At 43.0% G+C, this 15,078-nt stretch overlaps 1 protein-coding gene and 1 long non-coding RNA gene across 3 annotated transcripts in view; one reads left to right on the top strand and one right to left on the bottom strand.

Moving 5' to 3' along the window:
• Nucleotides 1-15,078, bottom strand: part of LOC126875922 (uncharacterized) — a 258,532-nt gene that overhangs the window by 79,048 nt on the left and 164,406 nt on the right. The window lies entirely within an intron of this gene.
• The window catches only part of LOC126875946 (uncharacterized), a 96,457-nt gene that overhangs the window by 1,328 nt on the left and 80,051 nt on the right, over nucleotides 1-15,078 (top strand). The gene's annotated exons all lie outside the window — the stretch shown is intronic.

Below are 15,078 nucleotides of genomic sequence, written 5' to 3'. Positions count from 1 at the left end.
GTTAGAACCGAAACTCAATTCATTTACTACGATGGATTCTGTTACCACAATTTCCTTGCCTTTTGAGTTTAATAATCGAGGATGATTCTAACGATCCTCTCTGTGTGGGACTCGTGTGATTTCGCAAGCCTTGCCCAAAGACGGGTAGTATTTTACCAACAGTGGGAGGAGGAATGCGAAGATCGACGGGTGTTTTTGATAATCGAAAACAGTGTTTGCAGAAGCCAACACAGCGAACGATCCCTTGTTTAAAGTTTAAACGATGATTCTATCTTCGAAACCGTTCACGAAAATAAAACGAGATCGATGATAGGAAGTTCTAATTCGATTCTCGAGGGCAACGAAATTATCAGAGAAGAAGGAAATTCTCAAAATTAATTTTCTTACCTTGAGGAGTAGGCGCTGTCTGGCGCCATTTACCTCAGCTGCTCCGTTGGTCGTCGAAGTTTTTGCTGGGTTTATTACTTGAACTCGAATATAGTTTACTATTAACGTTTACTTTATTTATCTATTTCGATACGGACAGAACAATTTACTGACTAGATTAATACCGCAATTACAATGCGCGTTCAAGGATAAAATTTTCTTTTTCCTTGGTCGCGGCTCTCTTTTCTTGACCGAAAAACTAAAGACCCCGAAGCGCAAAATACTATACAAAATTTCTAAAGGTGAGCGCAATAACGAACGTAGTAACGAAATAATTAACAAAGAGTGAACAAAATAATTTTAAACCGCAATAACGAAGATCGCAATAATAATGAACAAAGAATAATGTAATAAGAATATTCACCAGGATGATAATGATAATCGATAATTGGTGAGTATAATAACGATAATGTTAGTGCGTGAGCAACGTAATAAGAATGTTCACCGGAATAATAATGTTAATCGCTAAATGATGATTATAGTTGTAGTCCATGCTCTACGTTGCTTTGCTTATTTATAATGCCATCCCCCACGGGGTGGTGTTCCGTTGGGGGTACGCTTATGATTGTTTTTGCGATTTTGATGCTTTCCCTTTCTTGTTGTTTCCCTAGATTTCGGTGATCGACGTTCGAACAACGTTTGCGGAGGCATTTCCATAAGAGGTTCCTTATTATTATTATTTTTTTCCTTTTAAACGTCTTTTGTTTTTATGTATGATATATGTATGTCGGAGATGAAAGAACACCGGAGTCTGTAATTGAACAATTGTAGTTAATCAATCCGATTGTAATTTTTCGAGAGTTGTGATAATGAGCTTGGGCTCGAGGCGACAGTCAGTCGCCGAACGTAGCCGCGGTCACGGGATGAACGCTTTGCCTAGCAAAGGTATGGAGTAATTCTACAGCTCTCCTTAAAGGAAATATTCGTGGCGACACGCGACAGTAAACATTCCAACGGTTTCTGTCCCGTGGCTCGCCACACGCAGACCCTATTCTTCGAGTAAGATGATTGCCAGATGTCGATGCGTCTCCGCAGTACATGTTCGGCTAGCCCGAAGGCCCGTTATAAATCTTAAGGTTTAGTTAACTAAAGTCCTTCAAACAGACAAACAGTCTTTGTCCCAACTACGGGAAGATAGGGGAGACATATTCTTCAACGAGCGGCGTCTCCCACTAGCAACTTTCCCACGAAGGCGGCTAGTATCTTTTTCTAACCACCGATATGGAGATTGACCAATTAGCAGCAACGTCAATTTCCCTTACTTTCTGAACGAAGGCTTTTCTCGACGAATCCGATGATCTCGTATCCTTAGACACACCCCATTATAGTTTTCCTCTGTGGCATCATCGGGACGGGAAAGGCATTCTCGCTCGCGATCTCATTGATGAAAGGAGTAACTCATTACGACCAGTGAATATTACGCGTCCGACTTAGATTTTGTGAGTACGTTCATCTATCATCCCGTCCACCACGGATTCGTTATTGAACCCAGGATCATTGTCATTAGTTTCTCGAGTGCCTAACTACCACGGTTACTTGCCCGGATCTGTAATAATCGTATTTGCACTAGTCAATGTCTTCTCTATTGCATAACGACAACGTGTAACCCAAACGAAGATTCGTTTCACGCCCCTAACCCTAATTCTAATGTCCGCTCCGACATATATATATATTTTAAATGTGATATCTATTTTATGTTTGTTAAATATATGTATTTTAATTTCATATTTCCCCTTTTAATTGGTTATATAACGTTATAACGTATTACGTTTTATAGAATAACGTTATAACGTATTACGTTAGGTAATATAACGTTATAACGTGTTACGTTATATAGTATAATTTTATAACGTATTACGTTATATAGTATAACGTTATAACGTATTACGTTATACAGTGTAACGTTACAACGTATGACGTTTCAGAGGAAAACGTTATAACGTATTACATTATATAGTATAACGTTATAACGTATTACATTAAATAGTATAACATTATAACGTATTACGTTACGTAGAATAACATTATAACGTATTACGTTATATAGTATAACGTTATAACGTATTACGTTATATAGTATAACATTATATTATATAACGTTATAACGTATTACGTTTTATAATATAAAGTTATAACGTATTACGTTATATAGAATAACTTTATAACGTATTACGTTATATAGAATAACGTTATAACGTATTACGTTATACAGTATAACGTTATAACGTATTACATTAAGTAGTATAACATTATAACGTATTACGTTACGTAGAATAACATTATAACCTATTACGTTATATAGTATAACGTTATAACGTATTACGTTATATAGAATAACGTAATAACGTATTACGTTATATAGTATAACGTTATAACGTGTTACATTATATAGTGTAACGTTATAACGTATGACGTTATATAGTATAACGTTATATCGTATGACGTTACATAGAATAACGTTATAAAGTATTACGTTGTATGGTGTAACGTTATAACGTATTACGTTATATAGTTTAACGTTATATGGTATAACGTTATAACGTATTACGTTTTATAGTGTAAAGGTATAACGTATCACGTTATATGGTATAACGTTTCAACGTATCACGTTATATAGAATAACGTAATAACGTATTACGTTATATGGTATAACGCTATAACCTTTTACCTTATATGGTATAAGGTCATAACCTATTACGTTATGTGGTATAACGTTACAACGTATTACGTTATATGGTATAACGCTATAACCTATTACGTTATATGGTATAACGCTATAATCTATTACGTCATATGTTATAACGTCATAACTGTAATATCGAAATATAAGGATAGAAATTTTTTTCGATTACTTATAATTTATTAATATTAAATTGGATATACAAATATAGATTGGACAGAGAACGATATTTATTTAACGGAAACTAAGTGCAATACTCGTATCTATATCAAATAACTTTACAGTTATTCGACCACTCTCGTCACGACGAATCTAACACACATACACTCTCTCTCTAACAACTCTATCAATTCTCACGACTCTACTCTTCGACGACTCAAAACCTCTAACGACTCTACTCTTCGACGACTCAATTAGCTCTGACTCTCGCAACACGCTCCTGCCCGGTCGTGCTCGTTCTTGCTCTCGTCCTCTCACACACATACACACTTTTCGGCTCACATACTCTGGCCTCTCGATTGCCATTCCTTGAAATATGAAACCGTACCTCTGTTTTGACGCTGCTTATCCTTTCTCGCGTCGCTGTTACTAGGCGCTCTTGGATGTAAACAAACCACGAAAGACGACGTACACGGTTTTTTGCTATTTTCAACCGACCTCTAATTCAAATGTATTCTACGATATTACATAACGTATTCCGTGATATGGTATAACGTTATAACGTAATACGTATTATGGTATAACGTTTTAACGTATTACGTTATATAACATAACATTAAATGGTATAACGCTATATCGTATTACGTTACATTGTGTAATTTCGACCAATCGCGGGGAGACATTATCGCTAGGAGAGACGTCAACGAGGGTCGTAAGTCCCCGTTACGATTGTAACAATCGACACCACGAATTGATCGATCCCCTGATTTCCGTTGAGATAATAAGGGGTGATTGAGTTTGTATAACACTGTGATTCACAGAATTATAAATTATATATTTCCAACACTTAGATTACACTGACGTAGAGAAATAAATAGTTAACAACTTGTCGCACGAAGATGCGATAGATATGTACGCTAGAGCAGGGCTCTTATAATGGAAATTAATGTATTAATGGACTTAGCACTATGATATATTTAGGAGAGAAGATGTATGTTCGACAACACCGAGAACCGACAAAAGATTTGCGTGAAGTATGCGACTCTCGCGCTATGTGTAGACTGCCGCGTTAGGCGTTAGTTTTCAGACTGTCTGTCGCTCTTTTTTTTAATACGGAAGAAAAGTTCGGTGTGGGTGTGCCCCTGTGCCTAAAGAACGCGGATTCGTTGGTCCCACTTTCGTTAGGAAAAGTGAGGGTAACGAACCGCGGTGTCGATTGGTCATGACCTGCACTACTGCTCGAAGGGATGAGTAGGGAGTCTCCTACCATCGTGGTGAATAGATGACTGTGTGCGTGAGAAAAACCTAGCTTATTTTATTACAGGGCTATTCGGATTTTCCTAATGGGTGCATACCCGCTTTCTCCGTGTTTTAAGTGCGACTAATAAACCCAAGGACCTCTCAAAAAACCGACTGTGTTTCGAGAATATTTTTAAGCTTTAGAAATTCTTCAAGACAAACGGATTGAAGACATATGGCGAAACAATGCAGGGAAGTGAAAGTTATGGTGGGTCCTTAGGTTTATTGAGGGTCGAAGTGACGTTACGCAGGTCGGTTGTTGTACGGTCGCGCGGGCTGGCGTGCACATGTTTTAGGCGGCGTAACATCCTCCCCCCGTTGAGAGGGCACCGATCAAATTCTGGCTGTGGAGTCAGGTGTGTCGTTGGTGACCTCCTTCGCTCCGTGTGGGCATTCGGCCTCGTCTGGATCTGGGTGGATGGGTAAGGGGACCAGTCTTTTGACGCCGCGGTCCAGGATGCTTGTTGCCGTCTGCACGGTAGCGGTCCGGATGATTCCGTCGGCTCCTGGATGGACCTTGATTACGCGGCCCAAAGGCCACTGCATAGAGGGCACGTTGTCCTCCCTGAGGATTACTACGGTGCCGTCATGAATGTTATGTTTGCCCTTGTCCCATTTGTTGCGACGGGTTAGCTCATTTAGGTATTCTCGATACCATCTGCTCCAGAAGTGCTGCTTAATCTGGTGAATGCGCTGCCAACTGGATAGCCGGCCTGATGGAACTGTCCTGAAATCACGCTCCCGTAAACTGGTTACTGTGTCACCGATTAGAAAATAACCGGGAGTGAGGACAGGAGGATCTTTCGGATCGGATGAGATGGGAGTCAGTGGGCGTGAATTGAGAATGGCCTCAATTTCGATCACAAGGGTGTTGAGGTGTTCAAAGGTCAGGAGCTCCGTGCCGACCACGCGGATGAGATGGCGTTTGAACGCTTTAACCGCGGCTTCCCATAAGCCGCCAAAATGTGGTGAGTTCGGAGGATTAAAACGCCATTGTATTTGTCGGTCGGCGAGAAAATTCTGTACCCTATCCTGGTGGTCGTCGGACTGCAATAGGCTCCGGAGTTCTTGCAGCTCCCGATTAGCCCCGACGAAATTGGTGCCGTTGTCGGTAAGGATCGTTGCACAGTATCCTCGCCGCGAGATGAAACGGCGTAGCGCGGCCAAGAAGGCGTCGGTGGTTAGGTCGCTGACCAGCTCTATGTGGACCGCTTTTGTCGCCAGACAAACGAATATGGCGGCGTACGTCTTGATTTTACGTCGGTTGCGGTCCCTCCTCTCCTTGATGTAGAATGGGCCGCAGTAGTCGATTCCGACGTTCGTGAACGGCCGCGATTCGGTAATAAGCGCCTCTGGCAAATCACCCATCAAGTATTCCACTGGTGGAGGGTTGGCTCTGCAGCAGCGGACGCACCTTCTGAGAGTGCGCCATACCTGGCTACGGCCGTCGATCGGCCAATAGCGCAGTCTCATCGCGTATAGTGTAGCTTGTGTCCCTGTGTGATGATTGTTCCGGTGCTCTTGCTCTATAATTAGCTCTGTCACCGGGGATTTCGGTAGGATGATCGGGTGTTTTTGGCTGAAGGGTATGGCGGAGTTGGTTAGTCGCCCTCCTACCCGGAGTAGCCCATCTTCGTCGAGGAAGGGGTTTAATGGCTGTAGTTTCCCTCCAACGTCCTCGCTTCGATTTTTTTGGAGGATCCGAATTTCAGGCGCGAAATGATGGGATTGTAATATTTTTATTAGTCTGTTGTGCGCTGCAGTCAGTTCGTCTGTGGTGAGATGGGCAGTTCGGTGTTGCTTATGTCTCCATCGAAGACACCGGGCGACGATTCTTATTAGTCTTGGCCAAGACGAGTAACGATGGAGGAGTGTGTTGTCGTTAACACTCGTCCTCAGACAGATCGTCTTCTTTTGCTCCGGGAGGTCGACTACCGGTGTCGGGCTCCAGACCGGCCAATAGTTTTCGCTTTGCAGGAGCCACCTTTGCCCGTTTTTCCGAATGGACGGACATAGGAATTCCTTGGGCGTCTGGCCTCGGGAGATGAGATCCGCTGGATTATCGTCGGTAGGCACATGACGCCAGTCGGAGATATTGGTCTTGGTCTGTATCTCAGCGACTCGATTCGCCACAAATGTTTTCAAGGTGTGCGGCGAAGACCTGATCCAATGGAGTACGATGGTGGAGTCAGTCCAGTATACTATCCGCGATATCTTGGTCGTCAGGGCCTGTTGTATTGACGAAATCAAGGACGTCAAAATAAGTGCCCCGCTTAATTCGAGACGTGGTATGGAGAGCGATTTGAGCGGTGCTACCTTCGACCGCGCCGTGAGGAGTCGAGTCCAAATATTGTTCTCTCGGTCCGTCGTCCGCACGTAGACGCACGCCCCATATGCCCTTTCGCTAGCGTCACAGAATCCGTGTAGCTCAATTTTCGTTGCGGATTCTATGATGGTCTTCCGAGGGAACCTTACCGCATTTAACAACGGCAATTGGGTGTGGTATTTGATCCATTCTGTGTGTACGTCTGTCGGAAGGGATTCGTCCCAATCTACCTTCAATGTCCAGACTTGTTGCAAAATCATTTTTGCTCGAACGATTACCGGCGCGAGCAATCCTAGTGGATCATAGATTTGTGCGATGACTGAGCTGATTGATCGCTTTGTGATTCGGGAAGTGTCACTGTTCGTCTTGACCGAATATAGTATGGCATCGTCGGCTGAATCCCAAAAGACGCCGAGTGTTTTTAACGTGGATGACTCACCGAGATGTAATTTCTGGTTGGTGTCTTCCTCAGGTAGCCCTCGCAGCAGATCCCGATCGTTTGATGCCCATTTGCGGATATTTAGACCGGCTAGCTTAAGTAATTTCGTGAGATCATTCCTGACTGATAGGGCTTCGTCCTTCGTATCGGCTCCGATCAACGCATCGTCGACATAGAAGTCTCGCCGTAGGATCTGCGCTGCTCTCGGAAATCGAGGTCCCTCGTCTTCTGCCAACTGTTTGAGACATCGGATGGCCAGATACGGGGCTGCGGATAGACCGAACGTTACGGTGTTGAGTCGGTAAGTTTCGATCTCTCCGTTGTCGGCACGCCACAGAATCTTTTGATAAGGACGATCTTCTGGACGTAGGATGAATTGACGGTACATTTTCTCGATGTCGCCGGTAAGGACATATTGAAATGACCGGAATCTCAATAGGATGTTTCTCAGGTCTTCTTGTAATTTCGGACCCGTATGAAGGGCGTCGTTTAGAGACACTCCCGTGGTACTTGAAGCTGAGCCGTCGAACACAACCCGTAGCTTGGTGGTGTCGCTCGATTCCTTGATCACGCCGTGATGTGGTAAATAATATCCGTGGTCGGTGGCGTGATCCGTGTTGATCTTCGTCATGTGACCCAAGTCTAAATATTCTTGAATCACAGCACTATACGCGGTTTCATATTGTTTGTCGCGCTGGAATCGGCGATGAAGAGAGGCGAGCCTGCTCATTGCAGTGGCCTTCAATGACCCTAGTGAGGAAAGCTTTTCGTTGAATGGTAATGCAACGATGTATCTGCCTTCCTTGGTTCGTCGGACATGGTTTCGGAAATGTTCTTCACATAGTCGTTCCGATTCCGAAAGATGAGTAGTGGCCGGTCCCTCGTCGATCTCCCAAAACCGTGCGAGGTCCTCTTGCAGAGCCGTTGTGGTTGCGTGGAACGTATTTATCGCGGTTTGGGACGTGGGACTCCCCCCGATTACCCAGCCGAAGCGTGTTTTTTGTAGACGTAGTTCAGGTTCGCCTGGTTGCGCCAGATTGACCTGCCCGATGCACAGCGACGCAAATGTTGATCCGGTACTAAGTAAGACATCGATCGGGGCTGGGCAATGGAATTGTGGATCGGCTAGTTGAATATTTCTGGGTAATCCCAGACTCGAGGGGTCGATGGGCTCGCTTGGTACGAAGATCGATATGGCCGGGATAACAAGAAATTTCAATGTCTTCTTATACTTGCCGTCCGTCGACGTGATTGTGGCCGTGGTGTATCGTTTTGCCGTGGTGCTCAAATTGTCGAGGGCTCCGATCTGGATCGCACATCTCCTTTGCTTTATACCGAGGGAATTCGCGAGCTTGTCGGTCATGAAGTTCATGCTCGACCCAGTGTCGAGTAAGGCTCGGGCTCGGATTGGTTGTGCCTGTTTGTTCAAAACCTTGATCTGTGCTGTGGCCAACAGATCATGATGCAGAGGGGTGTGGGGAGATGTGTTTGTTAGTCCGATCCCCCTTGCTGTCGTAGTCTCGGACAGTCAGTTTTGCCCCGGTTGGGACTTGGACGAGGAGGTTGGGGTGGTGTTCTGGATCCGGGCTGAGCGTGACTCGTACGAGGCATGCTCTTTCGTACCTCTTGGAGCCGAAGATGTATGCTTCCGTGAAGTGTCGGATGTTCGCCTCGACTTGTGGGACGACCGCGACTTCGATGATCCCGATGGTGATTGTTCGGTGGAGGCTCGCTTGTGTGATGAACGACTGCCCGACGACCGACCGCTCGGTGCGCGACTGCCCGACGACCGACCGCTCGATGAGCGACTGTCCGACGACCGACTGCTCGGCGACCAACCGCTTGCCGATCGACCGCTCGACGATCGACCGCTCGACGATCGACCGCTCGACGATCGACCGCTCGACGATCGACCGCTCGACGATCTACCGCTCGAAGATCGACCGCTCGACGACCGTGAGTCTACCTGGGTTTGTTCGCGGTGGAGATAAGTATGGTGTCGGTGACCGCAGATACGACACGAACCCGATGTACACTGTGTCGGCGAATGTCCTGTGCCTAGGCAATTTATACGCAACAATGCCTTCTTCACGATCTGAAAACGTTTGGTCGCTGATTTGGCCTTGAAGATTTTGCAGTGTCTGATCTCGTGAGGTCCGTTGCAGGTCGGACACATCACCGTTCTGCTGGTTGTAGCAAGGGTTCGCCCATGCGGTATGATTGTTCGCTGACTGTGGTGTTTGTGGGTTGACCCTTTTGATTCCTTCTCTTTAGAGAGGAATTGAGTCCCGTTCGCCCGTGTTTTGAGAAAGTCTATCAGATGCTGATAGGATGGCACCTTTTGGCGGGGCAGTGTGCGTTGCCATTTACGCAGGCTGGACGAGGGCAACTTCGACGCGATCAATTCGATCATCGCTATGTTTGATGTGACGGGCTCTTTTAGATGTTCGAGCGCCTTTAGATTTACGCTGATGGTTTCCAACAAATCCTCTAGGGCTTCTGGAGTTTCCTTTTTGATTTCCGGATAATTGCGCATCAAATTCCAATGGCGCATGCAGATTTGGAGGGGGCAATTGAACTTGTCCTTCAGTGTGTCAAGCGCGATGGAATAGTTGGTCTCTGTGAGTTCTAATGACTGGATACTCCGTGCGGCCCGTCCAGTTATAGATGAGCGTAGATGCTGGAACTTTTGGACATTCGTCAAACCTTCGTTACGGTCCACTATGGATGAGAACGTGTCGTAGAAATAGGTCCAGTTCTCGAGGGCACCGTCGAATTGGGGCACGCGGACCTCTGGAACGGTGGTCGGCTCTGGTTTCCGGCATGTCTCACCTATTTTTGTAGTCGACGGGGTTGTTGCTGATATTTGCTCAAAGAGACCTAGGAACCGCATGTCAAGCTCCCGATGCTCTTGCGATAACGAATCTACACGCGCATCTTCCCCCTCATCCAACACATCTAACTCTTCTTGAACCTCGAGTATCCTCCTCCAAAGCTCATCGAACGAGCTGCGGCAAGATGTTAGGAAGATTCTGTTTACCTTCCCAGACGCTTCGTATTCATCGAGTTCGCGCCTTATGGTTGCAAGTCGACGGGCTAGGGCGCCTCGTCTCCGCCGTAACGTGCTGATTGGTTCAGCTTGGACCATATTTGATTTCAATAATATGAACGATCTTACCTTGATCAAATGGACGTTGATCTGGGATTCGGTTGATAATCGTTACGATGCGGCGTGGGCTCGTGTAGCTGCTGAGCGACGGAGGTGCTTCTCTCCGATGGCGCTTCCCTTGATCAGTTGACTAAGTGGTTGGAACTTGGATTTCACGCGACACTGTATAGTCACTGGTTAGTGCACTTTTTGGCGGCACGAAATCCGGCTCGAAGGACCATGTAATTTCGACCAATCGCGGGGAGACGTTATCGCTAGGAGAGACGTCAACGAGGGTCGTAAGTCCCCGTTACGATTGTAACAATCGACACCACGAATTGATCGATCCCCTGATTTCCGTTGAGATAATAAGGGGTGATTGAGTTTGTATAACACTGTGATTCACAGAATTATAAATTATATATTTCCAACACTTAGATTACACTGACGTAGAGAAATAAATAGTTAACAACTTGTCGCACGAAGATGCGATAGATATGTACGCTAGAGCAGGGCTCTTATAATGGAAATTAATGTATTAATGGACATAGCACTATGATATATTTAGGAGAGAAGATGTATGTTCGACAACACCGAGAACCGACAAAAGATTTGCGTGAAGTATGCGACTCTCGCGCTATGTGTAGACTGCCGCGTTAGGCGTTAGTTTTCAGACTGTCTGTCGCTCTTTTTTTTAATACGGAAGAAAAGTTCGGTGTGGGTGTGCCCCTGTGCCTAAAGAACGCGGATTCGTTGGTCCCACTTTCGTTAGGAAAAGTGAGGGTAACGAACCGCGGTGTCGATTGGTCATGACCTGCACTACTGCTCGAAGGGATGAGTAGGGAGTCTCCTACCATCGTGGTGAATAGATGACTGTGTGCGTGAGAAAAACCTAGCTTATTTTATTACAGGGCTATTCGGATTTTCCTAATGGGTGCATACCCGCTTTCTCCGTGTTTTAAGTGCGACTAATAAACCCAAGGACCTCTCAAAAAACCGACTGTGTTTCGAGAATATTTTTAAGCTTTAGAAATTCTTCAAGACAAACGGATTGAAGACATATGGCGAAACAATGCAGGGAAGTGAAAGTTATGGTGGGTCCTTAGGTTTATTGAGGGTCGAAGTGACGTTACGCAGGTCGGTTGTTGTCCGGTCGCGCGGGCTGGCGTGCAGATGTTTTAGGCGGCGTAACACATTGTATAACGCTATAATGTATTACGTTATATAACATAATGTTATATGGTAAAACGCTATGACGTATTACGTTATATGGTATAACGCTATAACCTTTTACCTTATATGGTATAAGGTCATAACCTATTACGTTATGTGGTATAACGTTACAACGTATTACGTTATATGGTATAACGCTATAACCTATTACATTATATGGTATAACGCTATAATCTATTACGTCATATGTTATAACGTCATATCGTATTACGTGATATGGTATAACGTTATAACGTAATACGTATTACGGTATAACGTTTTAACGTATTACGTTATATAACAGAACGTTATATGGTATAACGTTAGAACGTATTACGTTATGAGGTATAACGTTATAACGTATTACGTTATATGGTATAACGTTACAACGTATTACGTTATATGGTGTAACGCCATAACGTATTAAGTTATATGTTATAACGCTTTATCGTATTACGTTATATGGTATAACATTATAACGTATTACGTTATGTGGGATAACGTTACAACTTATTACGTGTATGGTATAACGTTATAACGTATCACGTTTTGTGGTATAACGTTACAACGTATCACGTTATATGGTATAACGTTACAACGTACACGTTATATGTTACAACGTTACAACGTATTACGTTATATGGTATAACCCTATAACCTTTTACCTTATATGGTATAAGGTCATAACCTATTACGTTATGTCGTACAACGTTACAACGTATTACGTTATATGGTATAACGCTATAACCTATTACATTATATGGTATAACGCTATAATCTATTACGTCATATGTTATAACGTCATATCGTATTACGTGATATGGTATAACGTTATAACGTAATACGTATTATGGTATAACGTTTTAACGTATTACGTTATATAACAGAACGTTATATGGTATAACGTTAGAACGTATTACGTTATATGGTATAACGTTATAACGTATTACGTTATATGATATAACGTTACAACGTATTACGTTATATGGTATAACGTTACAACGTATCCCGTTATGTGGTATAACGTTACAACCTATCACGTTATATGGTATAACGTTATAAAGTATTACGTTATATGGTATAACGTTATACAGTATAACGTTATTACGTATTACGGTTTATAATGTATCGTTATATGGTATAACGTTATAACGCATTACGTTATATGGTATAACGTTACAATCTATCACGTTATGTGATATAACGTGATTCTAACTAACAACCTGGATTGAATTTATGTGCAAGTGCAAGTGCATTTTACGCAGTTTATCAATAACTAACCACTATCTCCACTCGATTAACTGTATCAGTGCTATACAACTCTCAGGCTGCAATGCAGTGATCACCCACTCCCTATAATAATATCAATCATTATTTACATCTAGAAATTTAAAGCCATCGTAGTAGAATACCCATCCGCTAACGTGCCATCGAGTGTTATCATCTGTTTCATTCGTGTTTTATAGACTAAAAACTCATTCTTTAGTTATTTAATTATTAAATTCAAATTATTAACTGAATTTCAGCCACTGTCTAATAAATACTGCTCCAAACGATGTATCATTTCTTAAATCAAATATAAGAATTGTTTATTTTATAAATTATGTTGTGTATGTAAACATAGCTCACTCAAACATGATATCGCCCGCTTGACATTGATTGTCAACAAGTCCTATAAGCTAAGATCTTTCAAATTTCTTTTGCTTCTGGTAGACACAACCCCCCGCTAACCGATCAATCATTCTGCTATATTTGGCTTGTCCTTTGTTACTATACAATTACTGTCATTTTTCACGACTGACCTCCTCTCTCGTACTTACTGGACACTATGCTATATTTAATCAGAACTCATAATTGCAGCGATAAAATACTTCCTACCAGTACAATATATAATCTAAAATGTAAACATTCTGCTTTAGGGCGACATATCTAGTGAATTAAGGGCGCCTGAACACTTACATCTAATAAAACTTAACGGGTAAATCTATAACATAAGTAACAGCATTATTATCTAATTTCAATCTAGTTTCCAACAACTGTTCAATATAAATTCACTATGCTCAAAATGCATCCCCTTACAAATGATATCGACGTTTACGATATTTATTGGCTATATTAATATTGATATTATTTGTTATAGGTCCAGACCACCGACCTCGGTCAGGACTATCCTGCTTCGCCTTCATCATGGCCATAACCAACATAATATTAACAACGATAAAGACCTAAAATTAATAATTTAACTCTAACTATTGCTGCTATGATACAACTGATCTGTATACACATTAAATAATTTAGAATAAATAACTTGTTTATAAATACACCTTGTTATATTTATCGACACTATCCTTTGTCTCACGATCTACATCCATCTTGACCTACACATCGTCGTTATTTATTTATATTGTTCACAAACCGTTATAGAGCAATATTTCCAAATCCTATTTTGGTTAATCTGAAATATTATAATGGAACTTTCGGGCAGCTGACTATATCAGGCCAACTGTCTCGGAGTTCAAAGTAATTTCTCGCGCTCCCAGGTTTTTTCCTGCAATGCGACTTGGCAAGTAGGTAGCTGCCACTGTACGATACTATAAAAAATAAGTTAGAACCGCGAGAAAATTTCGGAGATCCCCAAAAACATCTCCAAAGTAACAGCGGCTGAACCTAGAGCAGACTCTATCTTTATCAACAAACAAGTGGTCCGTAATGAGGCGACGCCTTCTCGAGGTAGCGAATGGACCTCGAGTACCGCGCCTAGAGACATACCGACCCGTACAAATGCATGACGTAACGAGAACAATACTTCGCAAACCGCCATTTTGTCGGGAACTGTCGCTTAGTACATTCCTCCCAATCCGGCTTATTCCATGCTATTAACCCTTATAATTGGAAAGGATTCACTCTCTCCATCTTACACTAAAAGGGTGTTAGGTAAATGTTAAGAGAATAAGTACTTTTAACACTACAGCTTATCATATGGCTCTCGCTGCATCGTTAGTACGCGCCCAGCTCCATAGATGTCACTCTGTGGTCGAATACCTCACTGTCATGACTTGTAATAGTCTCCAGATGGCACGACACGTTCAGTATACTCAGCTAAGGCTGCGTATCGTTACCTGTACGTACAAATGTCACCACCAGTTCGTACATCGGCACCAGGCTCATGATGATTCTACAACCCTGCCCTGAATAATGGGGCCCCCATATCAAGATGACGACCGCCTGACAGACCGGTGCGCGTCGCTTCATATCGATACCGCTGCCTTTCGCAATATGTTACGTATTAGTTTATTGACATCGATCAAATTTTAAGTTTAAAGTTTACTGAAAAATTTTTTTGTTGTTGTTGAGTTTGAATTTAGTCTGAAGGAAAATAAATTGAAATG

This window comes from Bombus huntii, unplaced genomic scaffold (assembly GCF_024542735.1).
Source record: "Bombus huntii isolate Logan2020A unplaced genomic scaffold, iyBomHunt1.1 ctg00000060.1, whole genome shotgun sequence".
Taxonomy (NCBI): Eukaryota; Metazoa; Arthropoda; class Insecta; order Hymenoptera; family Apidae; genus Bombus; species Bombus huntii.
Note: the sequence above shows the minus strand (reverse complement) of the source record. Positions and strands in the feature narration are given on the sequence as shown.